The sequence below is a fragment of the Aptenodytes patagonicus genome, chromosome 5, assembly GCF_965638725.1.
Source record: "Aptenodytes patagonicus chromosome 5, bAptPat1.pri.cur, whole genome shotgun sequence".
Taxonomy (NCBI): domain Eukaryota; kingdom Metazoa; phylum Chordata; class Aves; order Sphenisciformes; family Spheniscidae; genus Aptenodytes; species Aptenodytes patagonicus.
In genome coordinates, this window is record NC_134953.1 from 40,796,486 (window position 1) to 40,821,557 (window position 25,072).

A 25,072-nucleotide genomic window follows, 5' to 3' on the forward strand; every position below is an offset into this window, starting at 1 on the left:
AGACTTATGATCTGGCTGGGTGCACCCATTTGTTTCTCTGGCGTAAGGATGGGTAGCCACCGGTCCTCTTTTGCCTAGGGGTTTATATTGTTTCTCTGCTTGGCATGCAAACATTGCAAGTGAAATAGTAGTACAGAAATGCCTTGAAACAGAGACATTTCCTTTGTACAACTAGCTCTGTAGAATACGAGCAAAGAAGGAGAAAAAGTATAGTAACTATCTTAAAAAAATAAGAATCCTTGTCTTGTAAAGTCAATGGATAATTTCCCCAATTTCTCTTTTCACCAGACTGGAATACTGTGTGAGCAGATCTAAGTCTTTTCTGTTTACGTGGATCCCCTTCTGATTCAGTGTTTCAGGTTCAGTATTCTTCTCCTGGCCTCATCAGAGGTAAGAAAAGCACGTACTGTGCCAAAGGGGACCTCCGTGAGGATCAAGAACCGAGACCTGAGTTGGACTGTGATTAAACAGGATCCTTGGCTGCTTAGTAGAGGATGCATAAGCTCCACGTCCACAACTGCCCATCTGTCTTTCTGCTGTCGAGATCTCCAGGCACATTCAGACGGTGGCTCGTGGTTTATATTGTGTCCTCTGGGCAGTAGTCTGCTGCCTCTCTGATTTTAAAAATCTTCACAGATTTTTAAAAATCTTCACAGCAAGATGCTCTTTCACCCTTCAGCAGTACTATTAGTGGTTTACATTTCATTTAAGAGTGTGCTGGGTTAGAAGGGCTATTGGCAAGATACTGTTCTTTGGTCTTTTTACCCACTGAAAATGAAAGCAAAACAAAATTGGAAGGTGAATATATATGGAGATGATTTTGTGCAGTAGCAAAGCAGGCACTGAGCATACAGCTGATCTTTGCTCTTCTTCCTGCGTGCTGCCCAGTAATTTCTGTTGGTGTGAATTCTGCCTTCAGTGTAGAGTTGTGTGTGTGTAAGAATTGCTGCGTTTGTTCCATTAAGATGACTAGATTTGTGGATTTTATGGATAGATGGACTGCTGTGAGATTGCCTTTTCTTTTGTTTAACCCTGGCTGTAGAGTTGCACCAAGTGAACCCTGTATTTTTTGGTCAACAGAAATATGTAACCTAGTGAACCTGTTCATGATGAAGATATTCTTACAGATATTACATTATATAATACTGTTTTGGCTCTTTCTCTCCAATTCTCTATTTTAACATTCAAGCAGTCTTTTATACTGCCCCCTCCGCTTTGCACTTGTAGAAACAATGTGTTCAGAAGGAAGCACTTGGCACAGAATATTATGTTTCCTTTAAGAAGAAACTCTACTCCTTATAATGCTTATTAGTGCATAAGGCTGTTTCCTCATGAGTTGGCATTGCTGGGAGGGTATGAGGAAGTGTATGTATGAATGCATGCTTTTTTCCCCTGGAAGTGCTGCTGGTAAAAGGGAAGGATTGGTGGTGACTGCTCAAGTTCTTCTGCATTGCAGTATATTCTTGTAGTCAAAGAACATGAATAGGGTATAACCTCCTGTATTTGTATGCATATTTGAGTCCAAGAGCAAGTGAATTGAAGTGGGAGAAGAAGCGGGTTTTTTGCTTTTACTTTTAGTGATTTATTTAATATAACCCTAATTAATTATGCAGTATTATGACCTTTAGGTCTTCAGTTGTCCTTGTCTTTAAAATAAATTAAAATTTTTGATGGTAGCATATGATGGTTCTTGGCTGCAAAAACAACTCCCACAAACCCATATCCCACTGGAGGGTCCAAGACCTGTGCTTCCTGCTTTCTTTGGACTTGCTACCTCTGTGAAGATAAATGACCAAAACTTGCCAGCAACGCTCTGGACAAGCAATGCCCTGACTTCTCCTTTGTGCCCTTGGGCTTTGAAGGTGTCACTAGCCTGAGGATGGGCCATGTACCCCAGCATAAACCCTCTGGGTTTGCCCCTGCTTCTGTTCTTTAAAGAACTCTAGTTTGTATGATCTGTGTTCAACCGGACTAATGTCCTTTCACTAGCAGGATATTAAGGCGCTCAGGAAAAAGTAGCTGCCGGTGAAGGTTTGTCTGAGCCAGGAGAGAATATACCAAATCACAGCGAGGGATTAAATGGTTCTGTTGATACCAAGGGGTAATCCTTGTGGATAAGGCTTGACAGAGGATACCAAAATCAATTGATCCTGAAGTGCAGAATGTTTTTTTTTAATTTCCGGGGCTGTGATCTAGTCCCTTCTGACTTTGTTCTTTCCCCTAAAATACTGTAGAAGAAGGCCATATTGAGCAGCGTGACACTAGGCAATTCAGACTATGAACCCAAAAATGTCATCAAACTTGAGTTCATCAGTGAATTAAGAATCAGATATGGTGATGTTAAATACCATTCAATGACTGCTTAGCCCTCAAGGGGCTGAGGGGCATTAGAAAAAAAAAATGTAATGCTAGATGTGCTGTACTTTTGTTAGTTTTGTGAAATTTAAGAGATTAAGCAGAGAAAAGTCTTTGTCACAGTATGAGGTTCTCCCAAAGGGTAGGATAACAGATAATCCCTTTGTACTAAAGCTATGTATTTCAGCTACAACAGCAATCAAAGTAAAGCCACGAGAGCCTGTAAAAACCTGCCTGAAGGGCAAGCTCTCTCTCAGTGCTACAGAAGGCAGTTTCAAAGTTGATATAACAAGATCAATTCACTCTTCTTCTAAACACTGCATGTTGAATGTTGGGTCTCTTCTGATGCTGTCAGTAAGTGTCCCTAGCAGAGCTCTCTGAGATGTCACCTTCTTTAGTATCTGTGTTTAAAACAAAATGAATAAATAAAAAAAAAACTCTTTGGATGAGGTTGGTGTGTTTGAGGAATGTAAGATTTTTTTATTATTGTTTTATTTTTTACTGGTACTGTTAAGCTAGCCAGGTGACAGCTCAGACTGATATTTTTGCAGGCACAAGCATCTGCTGACCTGCTGGAAATGGAGAGAGGGAAAATACGAGTGGATTACACTTACAAGTTGTAAAATAGGTTGTTAGTCTGAACTGCCTTTTGGCCATTGTCAGGCAATCAGAGCAAAAATGTCTGTTGGGTGTTCAATTTTCAGTCTTCCACCTGGGGTTACCAGAGAGAGCCATCATCTCGATCTGCAGCTGTATGAAGTCTGCCACATCACTAAAAGCTGGCACAATGAGATGTATTTTACATGAAGGTGGGTGAGGATTTCTTATTTGACCCCTTTTGCTAGGTTAGGGAAGAAACCTCCAGGTGAGGGACTGGTGCAGCAGTGGTAACTTTTGAAGCTGGCAGAGCCATTTAAGCAGTTTCATGCTCACAGCATACAGGAGGGACGTTTCACAAACTCTTGGGGCCTCTGTTTTTTTGGTGTAAGAATACCTTAAAGCTATTTGAATCTGGTTTTCTGGAAATTCTCCTTGAAATGAAGGCATGCTTTCTCTGTCTTGACAGACTTCATTCAGTAGTCTCTGGAAGACAGTGTGGCATGTTGCATGCATCTGAGAAAGTGTGGGTGGCTGTGTTCCTATGATAGGTCTAAATACTTCAGCATAACCATGCAATTTTAGAAAGACTAAACAACACTGCTTTAATTTTCCTTTCACTATGCCTTATTTTTCTCTTGCTTTTCAGTTGTGAGGTCTTCTCCTGGCAGCCGGGAGCCCCTTCAGTCATACATTACTCTGTTAACTTGCTTGAATTGTGACTTCTATTTTTCTTGTAACATGCAGCCATGACCTGAAGAAATGCAGAACCATTGTTAGGCTTTTACAGAAACAGATTTTTGAAGCTTAAAATACTTGCAAGCTACTTTTTAAGATTTGCTTTTACATGTGAATTTTCACAGCAAAAATGACTGATTTTGTACCAAATAAGGGACAGGACAGGTACAATACTATGCAACTTGCGCTGTACATCCCAAATTTAAATAGCTGTTAATGATAATGGCAAGTTCTAAAATGTTTCTGAGTAATTACCATGATGGAGATGAGTGATCTATCAATGGATGGCCAAATTTGAGTGTAATGTCAGGTTATTCTTTGGAAACTACCTACTTTGTGGTGCGCTCCTCCCTAGCGTCTGCTGTGCTCTTCTGTCTGCTGTGCTGCATGTGTCGTGTCTTTTCTCCTTGCTCCCTTGTTTGATTTCTTTGCTTTTCTTTTTATCTCTTGACCTTTAAAACCATGCTACCTCCCTGTAGTCTTCTGGTTTTTGGACTTACGTGCCTTTTGAGTCCATGCGAGAAAGGTGTAGAAGCACCTTTCACCTTCTTGACTGAGCTCTGCGACTTGTGAGCGGCATTGCCTTGTGCACAGCGCAGTACAGAGAGCTCTGGGGTTCTTCCCTCTTGCTTTCCAGGGAAGAAGAAAGGGGGTGATCCTTAATCCCACGAGCTCTAACCAGCATGTGTATGTGCTAGGAGGAGGAATAATGAAAGGTAGCAGCCATGCATGGGAGGGAATGGGGAACATGCCAACAACTGTGTCTTGTTCAGCAGTTTCACCCCTGGTATGTGCACGCATTGAAGATAGCCCTGTATGGGCACAGTTGTGATACCAGGAGTGCTCAGACTGAACTGCTTCAATAGCTGACTTTCAAGATTTACACGTATCACTTGAATGCAGCAAGTTGTGTTCCTTTATGTCAAATGAAACATTTATAACAGCTGAATATAAAGGATAAATTAGAAGAGTAACAGAAAGAAAATCTCTTAATGCCCTAGCTATTCTCTTTTTAACCTTTAGTTGCTACGTAACCATCAGGAAGGTATTGAAACATACCATACCTAACAACTGAGGACGAATATAACAAACATGGTTCTATACAATGTATATGGACTAGAAGGTACTAGTGCTAAGTCTTGACCTAGCATTACCTGCTAAGTCTGGTAATGTAGCAGATTGCTACAGCTAAACACTGTAGCAATAAAGTTCCCCAGAAGAGGAAAGAGACATATTTTTGATAAACTGCTTGTAACAGTCTTAGTATTTAATCAGTAAGGTAAAATGTCACACCAGCACATTCATTTCTGGGCAGTGAGTTTCTTGAATGAACAATTAGCTGTTTGCTTTGATCCTAGGGGTTTGTAATAGCCAGAGTGGGTCTATGCTTACACCCCCAGAAGATGTCTGGGAGCAAAATGGGAGGTCGCAGCTGAGCTGCACAAATATATATTTGTCTTCCCTGAGCCGCCCCCCAGGCACATGTAGGCACTAGGTAGAACTTTTATTTGAAGAGCATATTTTTCTCATGCATTTGTGTTTGCCTGAGTCACGTAGGGAGTTTCTTTCCACACTGCTGAGTGTCACCAGGGAGGTCCCCTTTAAGATTCAAGTCTGCTGTCTTTGCTTTTCTGCAGCATTAGGCATTCCTCCTCCTCCTCCTGCGCTTCAAAGGCAATGGGAACCAGCCCAGAACCCAGCTGTATTCCTCCCTGTCAATTAGCAATCACAAGACACCCTCATGACATCTATACTGTTCTTTGGTGGAGGCATTTTATCCCTATGAAGTGGGAAGCATGGAAGAGGGTTCGCTCACCTTTGAAAATCACCAACGGGTATATTGAGGGTTGTTTCTAAGGCCATGGATGGAGATGCTGGGAGGAAACCTAGCCTGAACTGAGTGGCAGCAAGGGTCAGGGTAGAGCAGCCAGCTCCGGGCCACTCTGCACAAACCTTTTCCTGTGTTCAAAAAAGACATACGTGAAGCACATAGTTACCTTGCTCCAGGAGAACCCCAGTGAACTGTGGTGCAGATTTCATATAATTGCATCACTTGGTGTCCCTTGGTACCATGCTTCCTGCTCTCTCACGTGGCAGCTTATTGCTTAGACAGAAGCAAAACTTTAATTTCCTCATTCTACAGAAAACACAAAAAAAACAGAACTAGTAGGCTTAGGAGGACAAAGTCCTGGGAAAAAAGTCAGCTCAGTAATGCCTCAAGTATAAAACATGCTGTAAATGGTGATATAAAGAGGTTGCACAGCAGAGAGACCTCCACGTAAAGCCAGTCCCAACCTTGTTTTTGTTGAGTGATCTTCAGCCTTTCATTTTCTAGAATTTGTGTGTGAATTCTGTTAAGGCATCACTGCAGTAAATCCCTGTGGACTGCAAAAATAAATAATTAGTAAAGGGACAGATTATACAGAGGTGCTTATGTTCAGGCATAAAACTTCATCTCTGCAAATACCTTGGGGGGGGGGGGATCTAAAATAAAGATTAGGACAAAGGTATCACCCTATCAACTATTAAACAAATATGTGAGGTGGTGCTGAGAAGTCATACCAGCTCAGCCATCTCAAAATACTTCTGCTAGGCTTTATAGCTGAACAGTTCCTTTTTCTAACTTTTTTTGTCCAAAAACTGCAGCAGTTTTGCACCATCTCTACCAGTCTGTTGGAGGGCTGTGATAAAAGATGATACCCCTCCATTTAACATAAAATGATCGGAGTCAGAAGAGATGAACCAACCTTTGGGACTTGGACTGTGATTAGTTTCACACTCCATTCAGTAAAATATCTATCTTAAGGTATTTTTAAATTTAGTTTTGTTACCAGGTAAGAGTAAAATGCATGGCACTCATTTTCCAAAAGATGAAGTATTGAATAGTATATTCTACAAATATTTAATTAAATGCTTCCTCTCATCGTGAGAAGCACTGGAAATATAATCAGAGTTTCTTCACTAATTCAAGGAGATAATGCAAGGGTCCAAGGATGAATAGATAAAGTTAGAAAAATAATTAGAGAGATGATTTGTATTCAAGTCACCAGACTAATGAAATTCACTCTAAAGCATCTGTGAAACTGGCCAGAACAGTCTCTGAACTGTTATCCATGACCCATACGTGAGACTGGCGGGTGACAGGAGAGGTCTCAGAGGACTGACAAGGGAAAATTCATTGCATAAATAACTGCTTTAGTAGATGGGGACAGAGCAAGGATTGCAGTTTGTTTCTAGCTAAGTTGCTCTTTTAAAAGTTTACCACATGCTGTTCTCATAAATTAACATTGGAATGATAATCTAGGGTAAGTCACCAGTAACACGGTCATGGCTGAATGTGAAACCATTGTCTTGCATGCATGCTGTCACACAGGGAAGTGTTTTCAAGTCTGTCGTGAGCTTGTGACAAAAATTAAACATGAGACTGTCGTGTTTAATTTTTTTCTTCATTAACTTTTGCGATATCATAAAGACTAGAATTGTCTTGACTAGAAGTCACAGCCACAACAGCTTCAGAAAGATTTGAAAGCATTTCAACAAGGATGGAATTATAATTTTAAATGATGTTGACACATAAAGAAATGATCTGAAATAATTAAGATTTAATTTAGTCATGACAAGTGCTAGGCAAACAGACAATAAATGGCTATGCATAACTAATAGGACTGAAAAAGGCCTGAAGAGGGGCAATTGGATGGAGTGGTATCATGTGAGAAGACACTGAACAGATTTGGACTGTTCAGCCTGAGAGATGCAGCCGAGGCATGGACCTCATGGAGGGATATAAGATCCAAAGTGGGGAAAAGTGGTTACAGGCAATTTATTAATTCTTTCTCATAATACAAGAAGTAGGATTAGAATATATTAAATGAAATTATCCAGGAACAGATTTAAAGCAAGCAAATAGAGTGCTTTCCCACGTAGTGATTAGTGCGTGGACCTCGCTGCCACGGAGCGTGGCAGATGGCAAAAGCTTAGGCGGATTCAAGATGCAATTTAACAACTTCATGGAGAAAAAATTCCCCCATGACCTCACCAGGCAAAGGTACGACCTCTGGCTCAGTAAGTCCTAAAGCAGTGGTTTGTTGGCCGCTCTCAGGGACAGGCTTCTCAGCTGGATAGTTACTGACTGGAGCTGAGTATGCCGGTCCTCTGTTTCAGCGTTACTTCAGAAACAAGATCACTCCATTACTAGATTTCTATGACTGTCGGCTATTTTTGAGACAGTTATGATCCTCGTGCTGATCTGTAGAAAACCATTGAAATCAGTGGCAGTTTTTCTCTATAGTTAAGGTAAGAAAGAATATATGCAAAGTCTTTTTAGGCTAGTTGCCGAGAAAACAATTTCACGACCGCTTTTATTGTGCAATATATTACCCATAAAAGGGAATAGCAGATTAATTTAATTAATTTTATTTAATCCCAATAATGTATTGTTTTATTAAGCAGTGCTGTGGCATAATTAAGAGTTGTAACTGATTAAACACTTTATAACCACAGAGCTATTAATTAATACTAAATTACAATAAAATTAACAAAGAAACATGAACAAGCCACATAAATGTTTTAAAACGACAGTGATAATGCATCAACTAAACAGCTGCTTATGTAAACCATTTCTTAAAAGAGTTTGCTGAAATTAATATTTATGTAATAAGATAATTGCAAAAATGGAAATGGGGCAAGAAGAGCATTCCTTATGATTTTTCAATTTAGAAGACTCCTTTGATGAGAAACATGTTTTTTTTAAGCTGGATATTCTTAAGTGAGTATTGAAGCAAAGTCCTTGAACCCAGATTTATAGTATGCAGGGAAAAATCTAAAAAGTAAAACTTAATGTCAGCTTCAAGACCCCCCTCTGGATTTGACACTTGTTTGTCTTATTTGAATACAAATCTGAACAACTCACACATTGCTAAGCTTTAACTTGAGTATGATATATTAATGCTACAGCTCAGATTCTGTTCTCATTTGCAGGAATGTCAGGAAATGTATGAAACTATTTGCATGCTTAAATGATTTGCTGGATTGGATAGTTCACAAATTCTGGAAATCCCGCAGGTATTCATTTATCATTGTGCATTAAATAGAGAAATATAAAATATATGATATCAAAGTGCAGGACTACAGGGGCCAGTGGCAGTATGAGATACAGAAATATTTTTGAACTTTTTCAGTCCTGGGATCAAATCTGATTAAGACCAAATACGTTATAGTAATTTGAAACAAGTTTTAGCAGTGTCTGAGAACACCTAGCAGCAAGATTGCCAAGGTTTATAATACTACTCAGGCCTGGGGATTTTGTTCTGTATGAGGCAATGTACAAACTCCTCTAAATGTATCTGGTTTTTAATGGCGTTTTGGAACCTACTGAAAATTAAAATCAACTATTTTGATTATCTCATAAACAGAAGCTCTAGAAATATACTATTTTTTTCCTAAATAAGTTATTCAAATTTACTCTAAAGCCTAAAATTATGTTTGTAGCTTGCTGTTGAATGATACTTTAAGTGCCAAAATGATGCAAAATAGACCTTATATAAGTACAAATTGAAGCCCAAATGTCTAAGTCAGCAGGCTGTTAAAAAAAAAGTTTATTACAAATATCAAAATACCTTAGACCTCTAGTTTCAATATCTCAGGCAAAATTTGGTCTTTTTAATGTGTTTTAATACATCAGTATGGCTAATCTTTGATTAATCAACAGTTTCTGTCTTGTCTTCTTGTGTGTAATATGTAGACACACAATGAATATATGGGAACATGCAGCTGCATTTGCTACAGGGTAGATACTCATATAGAGAGATTTGTGGGAATTCATACATGTAATGTAACTGCATGTGTGTGATCTTTAATATGAATGGCCTTGTAGATACCCATTTGCTTTCAGGTACCAAAGTTTTTGCAGATGAGGGTATTGTCTTGAACAGTACAGGGCATGAGTTTATGATTTTGTTTTTAGTTATGTTTATCAGTGGACAGAGGGCTGATAGAGGAAAAAGCGCTAGGAATATATGTGTTCGGAACCATAGATCTATACACTGCTGAAGGTTTCCTTGAATAGTTCCATGTAAGTGGGAGAAATATTAACCAAGCCAAACACAGCCTAAAACAGGCTAACATAAATATTCCACAGACTGGGGGATGAAAGACTGTGGAAGCTTTTATTCCAGAATATGTGGCTCAAACATTCCTGAACCTTATTAAGATGGAGAGTAGGAGGGAGACTTCAGGATGACAATGATAAGTATGAGCAAACATGGAAGAGCAACCACTTGTTTAAGAAGTTCAGTGTAATTATGTCATACAAGTTCATGTCATCCCTATTTAAGAATTCTTTCTAGGCTGGGGAAAAGCACCGAGTGTGAGCGAGGGATTGTGTCTGGGACTGTAACTGGGAACGTCCATCTGCTGGTTCTGCCCAGGTGCATGATGTGGAGTGTGTGGCTGAAACCACATCATCATTTTTATGGTCTAGGAGCAGCTGCAGCTCTGTGTTTGCTTAGACGAAATTCTAAATCCTTTCCTGTCTCATGCAGATTTTGCATTTGGCATCTCTTGCTGTCAGTTTATAACTGCAGAATACACGGATCTGTTTGAACTCTGAATCTGGTGGAGACTTAACTTGCCTTGAGGACTAAGATTTTCAAATGCACATTGGGGGGTACCCCGTCTTTCCTGAGTGGAAAGGCTGTTACCCCGTTTCTCCTTAGCTGTGTTTGCTGAGACGGTCAACCTGCTGTTCTTCACCACTCTCACTGCATTCCCACCTCCACAAACCTCATGACTGCGTAGCTTCTAGGAGTTTTCCTGAAACCATTTTTTGCTAAATGAACCACAACCTGTCACTTAAACTTGTTTCACTGTGATTGAAACAGATTGGAGAGAAAGCCGGGGGCCCGTGCTCCCAGCAGGGCTGGGGGAGTGGGTGCCTCTGCCAGAACAGCAGTGAGGGGCAGCTGGACGTAGGCTGGGAGACGTGTGGGCCCAGGCAGCTTTTCACTTATCATAGCTGGAGCTGGGTGAGGACATAGTTGCAGTTTCTCTCTCTCTCTCTGGGTTTCTCTCCAACTTCCCTCCTTGATGAATAAGAGCATTTCATAGGAAGGGACTGGCACCATGTTTTCTGCTTTTATAAAGAAGTCAGTATTAAGTGAGCTAAAGCCTTTTCAGCCTGAATAAGCCAAAGAAAGATAAAATATATTTTCTACATTTCTCCTCTCCTCGTGTCAAACCATTGTGACAATCTCGAATGTTGAAGGATCCATCTGTTTCATGCTTTAAGACATCTTCTGAAAAGAATAAGATTTTGGGGGGGCCTTAATGAAGCTGGAGGAACAAGGCAGTGTTCCTGTGTTAGCTGAATGCTATATCCTATAATACGTAGCAAAGAAAATTTTGTGAAAGTACTCAGTTTCCCTGTTGGGTGAGGTGAGGGCAAAAGAAGAGACTGAGGGAATATTAGACGTTCTCTGCTGCTGGTCTGCAATGGTACTGGCACTTCATGCATTCCTGCAGCAGGGTTACAACCAATTTCTTGAACACCGTGCTGCAGATGTAGTACATGAGGAGGAGGTGGTAGGCTGCTGGCTAGGCTCCTAGTGATGCTTTTTGGCTGGAGCCTGGTACAGTGTGACCAGAGACCATAGGGAAGGAATTCCCCTCAGTTGCCTGGGAGATACTTTTTGGAGGATCTGTACTTCAAACTTCGGCTGTGGAAAGTGAAGGATTTTTTTGTAACAACTTTAAAAAAAACAAGAGAGTTTACGTACAAACTCACAGCTTACAGTTATTTTATGTCTCTGTCTGTAGAGAAGTGGTCAGTGTACGTGATGAATACTGTCTTGGAAACCAGCTGTGCAACTGGGGTAGTAGAAAACAGAAAACAGAAGTTGGGGAAAGGTCCTGTGAGCATGCAAGGAGAAACCAGGACTGGGAGGGGCTCTAATGTAGATTTTTTCTGTAAGAACTAGTGACGATCAGCTGAGAGAAACTGAAGGAGAGACAAACTATTGATAAATAGGGTATGTATATGTGTATATATTTCAATTGTCTGTCCTTTAGGTGTCTAAGCAGCATTCTGAATGTCATGAAATTCTGCACACTTTTTTAATGTTTTCTGTGAACATTTTATTGTTTTCTTTTTTATCATGTTTCTAAAACAATTCAAATCATCAATCATTGACATTATCAATTCATCGTGGGGCTGACACATACAATGGATTGCGGCAGTGAATCAGTGTAACCTGTTGTTTGGGTTATGAACCCCACGCACTTCAAGTTTTCAAAAATCTGAAAAGTTCAATGCTGAGGTTTAGTCCATTTTCCATTAGTGACTGATTTAATAGAAAGCCACTCTGGACTCAGACATGCCACACTGACTAGCTTGTCCTAGAGCCAGCTTCATAACATTGACGGTTCTTAAGAAAGAGTCCGTGTGGAGATGACTTGTCTTTCTCCCATCTCTTCCCCACTCACCTCCTGGTAGATGTAGTGTCAGAACTGGGTTTCTGCAGAGCTGAGGTTTGGTCTTCCTCACAGCACTACCTACAGACATGTAGGGCTTCAAAATGTGCTGAAGTTAAAAACATTGAGTCTGGCGGCTGATGCCTAATGTTAATAGACAGCCCGATGTCCTAGTTGTAAAGACAACCAGGGATTTCACAGATGGGCTGTACAGGAATAGGAGAAAGGGCATCTCAATGAATTCTCTGACTAGGGTCTACTCCTGGTATTCCCCTGCTTCACCACAGGCTGGCGTAAGGGATGAATCATGCCTCGAGCTGGATTTTCTGCTTACCCTGAGGACCTGTTTACAAGTTTAACCTTTTCCAAACCATGCTTCTTGTTTCCATTGTATCCAAATGGAACAATTGTTAGGTATCTCTGTCTTTTCATCCGATGTGATTTGTAATGGTATCCCTAGCAATTTCTACTGCAAGTGCTAGGTACGATGGAATATGGCTGTTGGTTGTCAAGATTATTTTATTTGTACCATTTTGTAAAGTGCATTGTATTACACAGCGAGTCAGCTGGTCAAAGCAAACAATGCCTGAAGAATTGATGCATGAGGCAGTATAAAATGGTACGAAGACACGTGAGGAATATCGAACAAGCACAGAGTTGTTTTTTTCATTTTTTCTATAGATGGAATAAACATGCAATCCCTGTTGCTCTATAAGCAAACCTTTTTCTGTGAAATTTTGAGTTTAGGAAAAAATTCACTAAGACTTTTTAAAAACTATTTTGGAGGTTTTATTTTATTATAAGCAGTAAATTCTTTAAATGTACTTCGGATGCAGTTGAGTTATATAGCGAATTTTGTGTGGCACAGAGTACAGAAAAAAAAATCAGAACTGAGATTATAATTTTGGAATTTGATCGCTGCTCCTGTGTTCGATCAACCAGGTTCCACCAGCTGTGTGAAAGCAGCATCTACATGCATTATAAACAGAGGCAGACATAAATATGTATGAAATGTGTACAGAAAGCAAGAAATAATGCTAAAACAAATCACTTACTTTGAATCGTTTACTTTCTGTTGCCAAGAAAAATGACTTGAGTTGATTTTCCACAAAAGGATTGCAGTAAATCAAGTTTTCATTGCTCCAATTTGACAACAAAACTTATAATAAAAATGCCAGAATAATACTCTTTACATGCTCTTAGTAGTTGATGGAGACTTTTGGAAGATGGTGGTTTTCTAAGAGATTTTAGTAACACCACCTGCAAGTTTTGCTTACTAGGAAGTAAGCATATTGATTTACAAACCTGGAACAGATAAATTTTATTAGTTGTAGAGGATATAGTTGCATTTGTATTTTTTCTGATGAAAACTTTTACTTAACGTACTTTTCAGGCAAAATCAACCCCCACTTCTTCTACAGGAGAGGAAAAAAAATGTTTGCATGCAAAGCAATTCTGCTCCCCCACCCCCTACCCCCCAAACACTACTCGGTGATTTTGGTTCATGAATTTACCTTGTAAGCAGCCAAAAAAAAGTAGTGATTAGTCTCTGCAGAAGGCAAATTGTGTGAATATTTAAAGAGCTGTTCAGTATTCTTTAATTTCTGGAGTTGCGGAGTATATCTTAGATGCATAAAAATTCAAAATCAGACATTGAGAGAAGTGTAGAGATGGAGTTTGCTAGGGTATCATATGTGAAAATGTGCGTACTCTAAGAATCATTATAGGTAACATTTGCTTAATTAAAATAAAGGTGGTAATTTTCAAAGATGCCTGAGAGATTTAGGATTCTTGCTTCATGAAAAGTGTGAATTCGCATTCCTTAGCTTTGATAATATTGCTCTTCATGCTGATTTTTAACATAATTTTTTAAAGTACTTATATGAGTCACTTGTTTTAGTGGAAGAGAGAAGAGGCCAAGTGAAAGTAGAAGAGAAGTTCAGAGAACATGCTGCAGAGAAAAAAGTAAATTTCATGTAGAAATAAATAAAATAAGTCAGGACCAAAGAAATGAATGAAAACATTCTTTTTTATAAGTTTCTATCAATACCCTGCGTGCATCTCTGATCTTATTCTTGTTAAAATGTTGGACTAAGAGGGTGGTATGAAACCAGCTGTGTGGAGTGTTTCTCACAGCAGAGAAGGGCAGGGAGCTTGTGGCCCAGACCAGGGGCTGCGGAGAGGTGGTGGGACCTCAGAGGGAGCTGCAGGCGGAAGTGACGTGCTGTGAGGTCACTTGCATTGGAGGAAGATGATTGGTGAGCAGCAGGCGGCTTTGTGAGGTGCTGGTGCCTGTCTGGGATAGCATAGAGGAGCAGAGCTTGGGGAAGGCAGAAGCGAGGCAGGGCAGAGGCCAGTGCGCGTGGGTGCTGGTGGTGAGGCCAGGTGCTGCTGGCAGCATGTGAGAACATGAAGGGTGTCCCAGAGCCGGGCCAACAGAGACTGCAGCTTTTGTGGAGGTAAGGGCGGTTCAGGTAAAGGTGATGTGGCTGGGAGACTGCTTGTGAGACCTCTTCAGATAGGCACTTAGCCAATGTCTAACCACTAACCTGAAGTGTTAACTTTAAACCTAAACCTTACACCTAGCCCCTACCCGGTTCCTAATCAAGTCTTGACATGGTACCCCTAAGCCTAGCCCTAATCCAAACCCCTAAGAAATCTAGCCCATACCCTCCCTGCTAACCAGAAACCTTAGGCAGGGACCCTCATCTTCATGCTCTGCCTCACCCTCATGCTCCGCCTCATTCTAATCTGTAACTCTGATCCTAAAAAGTAAGTTGAACCCCCTGGCCCTAACCTGGACGCTAATCTGCAATCAGAAACCCTAACCAGATACTGACAGCACATAGGCAGTAGGCAGCTGCTTGAACCAATCATCACCTCAAATAGAAAACTAACCCAGATAGTCTGTAGTGTTTTGGACATGAGTAGTATTTCCCAGGCTTAACAATATGACAGAGTTTTGTACTGATTTTTCTGTTATGTGGTAATGGAGCCTGATACAGCCCAGCTAAATGCTCAGCAATATCAGGAATACTTTAAACTAAGTGGTGGGAATGGACAAGGGGTGCTCTTAATGACAAGAAGTACTTTCCTGCTTGGGAGACAGCTGGGGAGGGCTGAGGTCATCCAATAGGGAGGGTTCAAACCTTCCCATTTCTAATGTCAGTCTGATCAGCACGCTGTGGGACAGCCCTTCCTGGGCACTGGGCTCCAGAGTTAGCAATCTCGCCTCTGGGTTCCTTCTTTCTAGCTGCTGGTTCTTGTTTCTGTCTCCTGCTCTCTAGACTTGGTTGTGCTCTGGTACTTTCCTGCCCAGTCCAGGTTCCTGATCTTGGTTTCCTGATCTGTCCACATGATTCCTTGTTTGAAACCCTGACCTTCTTATAGCAAAGCATTTTTGATTTTGTGAATTTTAAGGCCAGTTCTGCTTCACTTAAGTTTGGTGTGCCTTGACTTTATCCCTGTTGCTGCTGCCTCTGCTTTGGTACCTGGTTCCCATCCCCAAACCTGGCTACAACTGTCAGCATTTGGCTGTATATCAAAGTTTGGAAAAATACTACCAGTCTTCACAGGACATACCTAAGCAGTTGCTGGATCTGGGAATTAAAACTGAGTGAGCACAGATGCACAAAGAGGCAGCGAGTCCTTCAACACTAACTAAAATATAATCAACTTCACTGGATCAAAGCCCCAGGTCTTGGCCATTGCAAGGTCATAATGTCAGCATACCACGAGAGTCAGCAGATGTCTCTTGCAAAAGGTCAGGAACCCATTTCAGGAAAACTCAGAATTGAATCCTTTATGTACTCGAATTCTAGCATTTGTACTTTCCCAACAATTCCTTCAGTCTTCAGAAAATGAAAAATTATAAACATCTGGGCAGAACTACAGACTGAACCTGTCCTTCAGGGTTTTGACATTGCTTGTGGGTGTTCTCAGGAACAGAGACCCCTTCACCTTTCTTCTTCCCAAACTTGGCCATTTCTTCTCCTTTAGGTGAAATATTTTCTTGTATTAATAAGAGAGGAGGAGAAGGCTGTCCTCAAAAAACCCAGGATCTTTGAAATAATACCAAAAATGTTTGAGATTTAATGATAGGAGTTATTTTTCAGGCAGTCATCAATTGTAGAAATTAAGCTAGTCTTGAATTACAGCCTTGAAAATGTATTTAGTCAGCACAATAATTTGAAATTCTTATAGCAATATGTCATTTATACGTCCTCTCTAATCTAAAAGAAATGTATACATCTGCTGGTTACAAGGAAGCATGGCAGCAGAATTTCAGAACGCCTTTCACCGAGTCTTCCATCGCTGAAAGGATAGCAAAGAAATAAAAGGCCAAATGTCCAGTTTTCACAAGATATAGGGGTTTAATGGTTGCTTACTAGATAACCATGTCATCACTGCTAACTGAAGGATCCCCCCAGTTCTTGCCTTTCAGGATGAATTTTGGTATTACGTGATAATTGCAGAGAAGGGCTAGGAGAGGGCACTGAATTGTATAAAAGCATGTTCTTACCTTACCCCTACCATGTTACTGTGTTTTTCTTAATATATCCCATCACTTCCTCTTGGGAATAGAAATAGTTAATAGTTTGGAGCAGTAGCATGGTTTTGAAGTGAATCCTTCGATCATTCCTGTTTATTGCATTTTGTGTCAATTCGAAGTGTTTTGGTGCATGTGAATGAGGTTCCTTTTAGAGGAAACTAAGCCAGAAGCCCCGTTCCAGTGGGCACAAAATGCTCTGCTCCCCCTAATAGGGTTGTGAGGGTCCAAATGAGTGACTAATCCTTCAGGCAACTTTGAACCACATCTGTGGTGGGGATGTAAAGTCCAAAGTAAAACCCCAAATTATAGAGTCTGTAGATGAAATGGCTACAGCGCTACCTGCTTTCGTGTGCTCCTCTTGCACCAAATGACAGGCTGACGTAATAGCCACAGTCCATAGCTGTGCTGTTATCTTCTAGTGCTGTAGAAAATGCTGAGATGAAGTGTCTTTTTTAATGTTAAAATCCAAAAAAATCACAATCTAAACAGCCTATTTTTTTTTGTAAAATAATATACAGAACTAAAAGCCCTTGATGATTAGAGGAAAAGTGTTCTACAGTGTGTGAACAACACACAGCATGATGCATCTTCATTACAAAAATGCAAAATGACTATCATTTATCATAAAATCTGCTGACAATAGGCATCAATCTCTTAGTAAAGCAAGTAGTAAACCCTGTTCCCATGGCAATGCAATTCATTTTGTTCCTCTACTACATGCACGGAAGACTGGGCATTCTCTGGACAAACTAATTGCAGCCTTAATGCTGTGGATTTTTGTGGGTGAAATACGTAATTATTTTGGTGGAATGTCGAATCAGTGGTAACCATGGTGTTGGTAGAACATTCCTGTATTCCATACAGACCAGTGCACATGCTCGATGAGCAGCTATCCTCCCATCCCCAATTTTATACCAACTGTTTAAAGGAAAGTATAGGAGTAAGTTTCAGTAATATGTTTGTATGCTGGAACCCCTTTTTTTTTCCTTGAAAAATACGGTAGAATTGTTTGATGTCTTCAGAAATATGAACAAATGTTTGTTGTAATGAACTGTGTGTTGTTTATTCCTTATTTTTGTCTCGTCATACTGTGTTACTGTGGGTTTTTTTTTCTTTTTGTTGTGTGTATGTATATATATATATATACATACAGCAGAGAGAAATTACGTGGTCAAGCAGATCTGTTCTGGGGAAAAGTTATGTACTCCCACATACATATGGTGTCTTGTTAATGAAGCTCACACATTTTTACTTAAACAGTTATCTTGAAGGCTAATAAAATACCATGTTGTTTTCCCTTATGTGATACTTTGTTTGAAGTCAGCATAACACCCATGTGTTTCCATAAACATCCATCACCCTTAAAAGCTGTGAGTTATTTTATAAATCTGACTACTCAACCTACTGTGTATTTATTCCACCTCAGAACAAAACCTTTTGCATAACCTTCAGTTATTGCAAAGCAAGCCACGTGTACCTAAATATACCTGCTTTCTGCTTTAAGAGCATGGCAAGCTGGCTAACTCCCATATAACGAACGGCTTCTATGCTGTCAATTAACAGCCCAGAGAATAAGTTTTGTTGTTTTATTGGTCAAGTCATAGGTCTTTGCATATTCCGGACAATTGGGTCCTATTACATAGATAAGTTATGAATACTGAAGTAAAAGAGAAAGCAGCAACCTGCAAAATGTCTTTGCTTCGTGTGAAATTGTCCAAAGATAATGCTGACAGATGCTCTCTTAGTAAAGACCTGGATTTTGCGAAAAAAGAGAGGTGAAATGTGTCCAGCAACTAAACGATTTATTTTTAAAGGCAACCAATAACAACTTACAACCTCCCCCCGAAAATAAAAGATCCTGTTCAAATGCAATTTCAAACTCAGTTTCATCCCTGAGATTTTTGTTGTATGGAGCAAGCAGAGCTTGGCCCAAGCTGCAGCAGGCAGTTGTGCCTTTCTCATTGCAAGCCTTTCGATTCTGGAACTGTTTGAAATGGGTTTGGTTTAGGTGTATTCTGCATGTCTAGTCTGAAAATGAGACCGTATACAACAACTTCAGATTACCTTTTCAGGCTGTGTATAACCTTGAAGTCTGCAAACATTCAGAGCTGCATTCTTGGTTTAGGTTTAATTCTATTGAATATGGGAAACTTAACAGTCACACTTTCTCAATGACTCAGTAAACTATCCAAACAACGCTATTCCTTGATGTAGGTACCACTATGCTGATAGCTGGTAAGCTTACACACTTCCAAAAGTTTGGCACAAGATGTTACCAAGATGAGGCAAGAACCCTGCCTTTTTACCCCTGTACCTACAGAGGGGAAAAATGGGAGCATAGCCAGTGACCACGCAGTTTCCCCAGCAGGGTTCCCCTGCTATCCCAGTTCTCACACCATTAGGAGCCCTGGGGTGTCTGCCCTGTGCCCACCAGAAGGCACTCCTTGCATGTTTCCCCTTGGAGCTGTGAGAAAGGTGAAACCCCCAACCCTGACAGTCTGTGCCTGGAGGCCCAAATGCTTCTTGAATCCCTCAACTTTTATGGGCATTCCAAGTTTCCCCATGGCACAGTCTCACCTGGGTAAACACTGGAGAAACGGCCCCCGAAATACTTCTATGCCCACCAGTTCTCTCATCCCAGGGAGAACTCACATGCACATAGCAAAGGTCTGTAAACTACCAGTCAGAGATTTTACTGTTAAATATTTTAGGTTGGGGAAGGGCAGAGAATATATTTGAGTCCAAGCACATTACAGATAAGTGTTTTAGGGTAGATATTTTATAAGAATAAAAGTTTTTATGAATTTTTCCTTGGTTTCTGAGTTGATGGCCTTCATGAAAATATGTAAACTACTTTAATGAAAACCTCAAGCATTGTTTGTTTGTTATTTTTCTTATTTGAAGCTGCTTTATCAGGAATAAAGTAGCAGATATCAAAAGCTATGTATTCTGCTCTTCTCTATTTGTGCGGAAGGCTAAAACTATTTTAGTAAAGGATAAATATGTGATATTGGTTGTTCTTCTTAATCAGTAATTAAAATATGATCAATATTATTAATCTTCTATTTTCTACTTTCCAGGTGATCAACATATAATCTCAACAACTATGGCTGAGAAGTGCAATTAAGGTACTGTAATTTCCCTTTTAATATGGGCATGCTTTTGGAGAAAGTGATTTCCAAAATACTCTCTCCAATAATCTACTTAATAACCTGCATTCCTTGAGGCTGAGTTCACCTCTGGATGGGTTGTTTTTTTCATTTACGACTTTGTCCACTGCAGTTCCTGAAAACTACATAATTTTTTCCTGATATTCCTTATCTTTTAGTTTTCTGTTTTTAAATTTAGTAACAGTGTTTTAAGATGTCTGTGTAGACTTATATGCTGGGAATAATGCTTACATGATATACTTGCAACTGAAGGTCACGTCTTTGAGATATTAACTCAGAAAATGTTGTGAGGAAATGATAGAAAATCTGTCCATAGGAGGCTTTTGGAATGATGGCTGCTGCATGCTCCATGGCACTAAGAATTTAATCATTGATTTGGATCACAAGATGGCAATCGGCTCAGCAACTCTGCTGTACCACGGGAAAAGATGGTTGGTTTTGTTGGAAATACACATATCATGACCAGAGCTATCTCTCTTCAAGTCATGTTTTCACTTGTGAATTTCTAGCTGGGATTTCAAATAAAGAGTAGCAAGATAGGAGAAGGTGGAAATATGTCAGGTTCCTTTTCCGTGGCAAGTTGCACTGAACTCTGATGGCACTGTAAACTTCAGTGAAAAAAATATTTTCTTTCCTATGAAAAATACAGATAAAGTACGAACAAGGTAGCACACCAGTGCTATCAGATTAAAAACTTAATGAACAATATTAAACAGTTGTTCTAAAATGACGTGAACTAATTCTTGCCAAAGCAATTATCATGGCAGTATTTCCATTCCACTTCTAAATGCTCCATTATTGGCTTAATAGTGCTATTGAAGTAGTAAGCTGTAAAATCATCCTGGAATACTAAACGACCAGTCTCCTTTCTGTTGGGAGTTTTTGTTGTTGAGTCTGCGTGATTTATTTGAGGATGAGTAAAGGATAGGAAAGCTCTCATTTTTGTTAGTTACCTCCTTTGTAGAAACTGAATACATTACTTTTCTGATTTTACCTCTGGTCACCAGAAGTCTACTAGCAAAAACTCTTAATGTTTATTTCAGTATGGGGATAATGCACTATGACTGGTGAATACTAACATGCATGCAAAAAGAGCAAAAAAGAAATCCTGAAAAGTACATACAAATTAGGTTATTTCAACACTGTGTAATGACTTAGGACAGGTTTTGAAGAAAGTGTAATCAAGAACATCATCATAAGTGAAAAGTGAGATAAAATGCAAAATTCTGATCAAAAGGAGATTTTGTCAGACTAACCTAATGTTTCTTTTTGCTGAGATAGTGAACATCTCAGACTACAGTAATGTGGTAGGCTTAAGCTATCTAGGTTTATAGGAAGCATTCATTCAGTACAGTTCCCAAAGGAAATTATTATTTAAAGTGGAGATGGTGCAGATTAATACAGGAATTATAAGAATCTGTCTTAGGCAGATAAGGAGCTGGGAAAAGAGGGGACCGTGACAGGATGTACTGAGAGGGGAGTTACCAGGTTGCAGGGGAGTTATTAGAAGTATTCATAAGGGACAGGCCTTGTGACCAGTCCTCTGTAATACTTCCTTTAGTAACCTTGGCACAAGGTCTTTGATACAGTTTTTTAAACTCCTGTAATGCTGTGAAGGACAGAAGTATTATATGGAAGAATTTTGTTGACTTTGTGGATTGGTATAACAAAGGCAGGATAAAATTTAATAATAATAAGCACACTGCCATTCTGTTAGGGACTAATAGCAGGGGGGTGCTATAAACAAGAGCTTCAGCATATGGAAGTTCAACTTTTTTTTTTTAAAAATGTGTTTGGTTGTAGCACATAGCCAAAGCTTTCATAATCTACATAATTTTCATGAACACCTGCTTACCAAAGAGTTGCAATTTATTCTAAATAGTTTAGAGCCTAGGTATTCAAATTCTATAAATTCTGATAAAATAAAATCTTAGATTTTAAATATGAAGTTCTGAACCTTATTCTATAAAGTTCGAAGCAGCTGCAGGTGTGAACTCTAACCTTGCATTAGGAGTAGGAAGTTGCCAGACTACCAAGAAGTAGGTTACTGTAGCAGCTGAGGAACTGATCTTCATTATAACCAGCCCATATGCCTCCTCCACCCCAAAAATCCCCAAACAAACCAAAAACCTGGAAAGAAGCCAGTGCAGATCTCAGGCACTAAGTGAGCAGTCAGGTTACTTTGAGGTAAAAAACCTCATCTAGATGAGTGTAGCTGTAGCAGAAGCTCAGCCACAGATACAAAGCTGGAGGCAGAGCAATAACTGTAATGAAGCAAGGGGAGGCCCAGGAGGTAGCTGCTGGATAAAACTGTACAGTTTTGGCTATGGGAGGGAGGAGTGCAGCAAGACACTTACTATGGGTCAGATCAACCTGGTACAAAGGCAAACTAATGCAATCAGTGCTCATCCCGCATCACAGGAGAATTACAGTCAGAGTCAGCACATGGTGTTGGGGTCCAGCTTACTAAAGTGTGTGTCAAAATATATCGAGCATCTGCCTTACATGGCACTGGCAGATGTGTGCTGACTAGAAGGAGAGTTCGGTGTCCTCAAGGTCAGCTTCTTGGAGGAATTCAGGAACACTAAAAGGTTCACTGACATACTGCCTTCAGGGTCATCTCTCAACAGTCCTTCCTCTAGTTGAAGAACCCTAAAATTACTGAGAAAGAGGAAAAAGAGGGGGCATTTTAGCACAATCCCACCTCCACAGTAGCAGCCCCAGCGTCATGCCAAAATGATGTCATGGTGGTAAAAAGGAGCAAATTAACCCAAAAATGGGCCCTCCCCACTGAAATATGGGTATGGCTAACCCTCTGAGGACTAGTGATTAAAGGCAAAAGGATGAGAAAGCAGTACTTCATTACTGTACACTTAAGAATCTGCACTTCCATCAGATAACAGGAATGCTCTACAGATCAACAAAAAATTGGTCAAAAGATACGAAACAGAAGGTAGGACTAACTGATTGGTTTTCTGAGTGAGAGGATGACAGCAGTAGGGTCTCAAAAGAATCTGTGCTTAAACCTGTGATACTCAACTGATAAATGAACTGGAAAAGATGACAGAGTGTGCTGATGATGCTTTTATTCAGACCACTGAAGATGAGTGCTGACTGTGAAAAACTGCAGAAGGATTGTGCAAAACAAAGTGACCGGGCAAGGCAATGGCAGGTGAAATTCACTGGGGGTGGATGCAAAGTGAAGAAGACAAAAATCCCACACATGAGGTGATGAATGCTGAGCTGACTGTTGCCACTCACTGACCAAAATGTTGGACATAGCTAAAGCTGTAAAATATAAAAGGTGCTTCTGTGGGAATGTTAACTTTAGTTTTGAAAATGTTAACTTTAGTGTCAGTAGTGGTTATAAAAGCAAGTAGTACAATGGCAAAAGTACCAAAAATATCCTGAAAATGCCCCATTGCTACTGTGTAAGCATACTGTGTATGCTACTGTTTCTCTTGCATCTTAAGTAGTGTACAGTTCTGTTTCTCCATCTCAAAAAGGTATAGCAGGAGCTACGAAAGTTTGGAGGATGGAAAGCGTGACACAGATTTCTTCCAAGGAACGATTAAATAGCGTACCATTCCTTGGCATGGGAAAGAGATGGAGGTCTGAACAACTCCCCGGGGGCTGCCAAGAGTGAGCAGGGACCCGCTGGTCGTTCTCATTTCCAGGATCAGAGGCAGGGAGTGAAATTAAGAGGGTGGTGAGTGCACAGCACATACAAAGGAGGGGTCTCCCTAGTGGGTGGTGGTTATTGTGGAGTCTGAGTTGTGGCAGGAGGTGAGTGCTAGCCTTTCACATAGGTTCAGAGAGCAACAGGGCAGAGTTACAGAAGGAAAGCATAACAGGGCCTGAAAAATATAAAGACTTTACTTTTTGTTCAGGAAGTGAGTGAACTGCAAGTGTTTGGCGGTCAGGTGGGAGTTTTGGGAAATTCCCCCATGGGATGGATAGCTCTGCTCTTCCTTAGGGGTTGCTACTCCCAGTCAGGGAGGGACTGCTGGGCTTGATGGACTCTCCTGTGAAGGGCTGTTCATAGGTTGTTATGGAGCTTAAAATGTAAGGACCAAGGAGCCACTGTTGATGGAACTACTAAAAAAACCCAAACTGCTGAAAGGGATTTCAGGCTGTGCCTAGCCAGCAGGAACAGGGAAGTGTTTGCCCGGTTGTACAAGGCTCATTTAAACTATCGTATGTGTTTTGGTTACTTGTCATCAGATCTATTTAAACTTGGAGAGTTGTAGAGAAGGATGAGTAATTGCATGGTGTGCCTCCATACTTCCCTGTTATGGGACTGATTGGGATTTACTTTCTTTTGTAGCAAATTAAAGAGATGTTTTACTTTTTATAAATACATTGAGGGTTCAAATATGAGTGAGGGAATAGAACATAATAATACGGATAGAAAATCAAGTGGACTTAATTGTGTCTTGAGTGTGTTTAGACTGGAAATTAGAAAAAGTCATGTTAACCAGTGAGATGAGTGAAATTCTAGAAGGGTTTTCCAAACACAGCTGGGACACAAACCCACTGTTTTTTCAGGATGACGTTTATGGGAGTGATGAGATTACTGAGTGGAAGCACACCTGCAGTTCTCAGTAACAGCCTGCAATACCGGGAGCTGGGTGTCCAATTTGTGGGTGTTCCCAAGCTTTGAAGGAAACAGGCTTGAACTATCTGTCAGTTGTATTTACTGTTGTACAGTAATACTGTATTTGATTATTCCTCTGCCTTAGGACTTCACAAGTCGCCTCAGGAGTCCAGGAGGACCTTTTTGCCTTGATGCTTACTTGATTTCTGGGATATTTCCCTTCCTCCAACGTAGTTGGACCGGTCTTGTAGGGTCTTACAGATGTTTTCATGTAACATATTCAGCCACCTCAGAGTGCAATGTCAGTCGTATCCTCCCCTTACCTCCTCCACTTTTCCTGTCATATACAGTAATTTTTGAGACTTTCCAGCTCATCATCTGAAGATCATAATTTGATCAAGGTGTGTGTTTTGGAAGAACGTTACTTTATGGCATGCAGTAAGTGGAGAGGGCAGACTGTGACATCCTGCAGGACACTTTGCTCTTAACATTTATTATACGATTGCTTGCAGTTAGTGGGGATGGGTGACCCAGGTGGTTCTTTCCAAGCCTATGTTCTGGTGCACACACTGAATTCATTAGCTGGATTCAAAGCCT

At 40.3% G+C, this 25,072-nt stretch overlaps 1 protein-coding gene across 10 annotated transcripts in view; it reads left to right on the top strand.

Moving 5' to 3' along the window:
• The window catches only part of PCDH15 (protocadherin related 15), an 896,179-nt gene that overhangs the window by 361,530 nt on the left and 509,577 nt on the right, over positions 1-25,072 (top strand). For all 10 annotated transcript variants that reach the window (XM_076339474.1, XM_076339470.1, XM_076339471.1 and 7 more), the window contains one exon: positions 19,789-19,836. The gene's annotated coding sequence lies outside the window, so the exon portion shown is untranslated. The remainder of the gene's footprint in view (positions 1-19,788; positions 19,837-25,072) is intronic.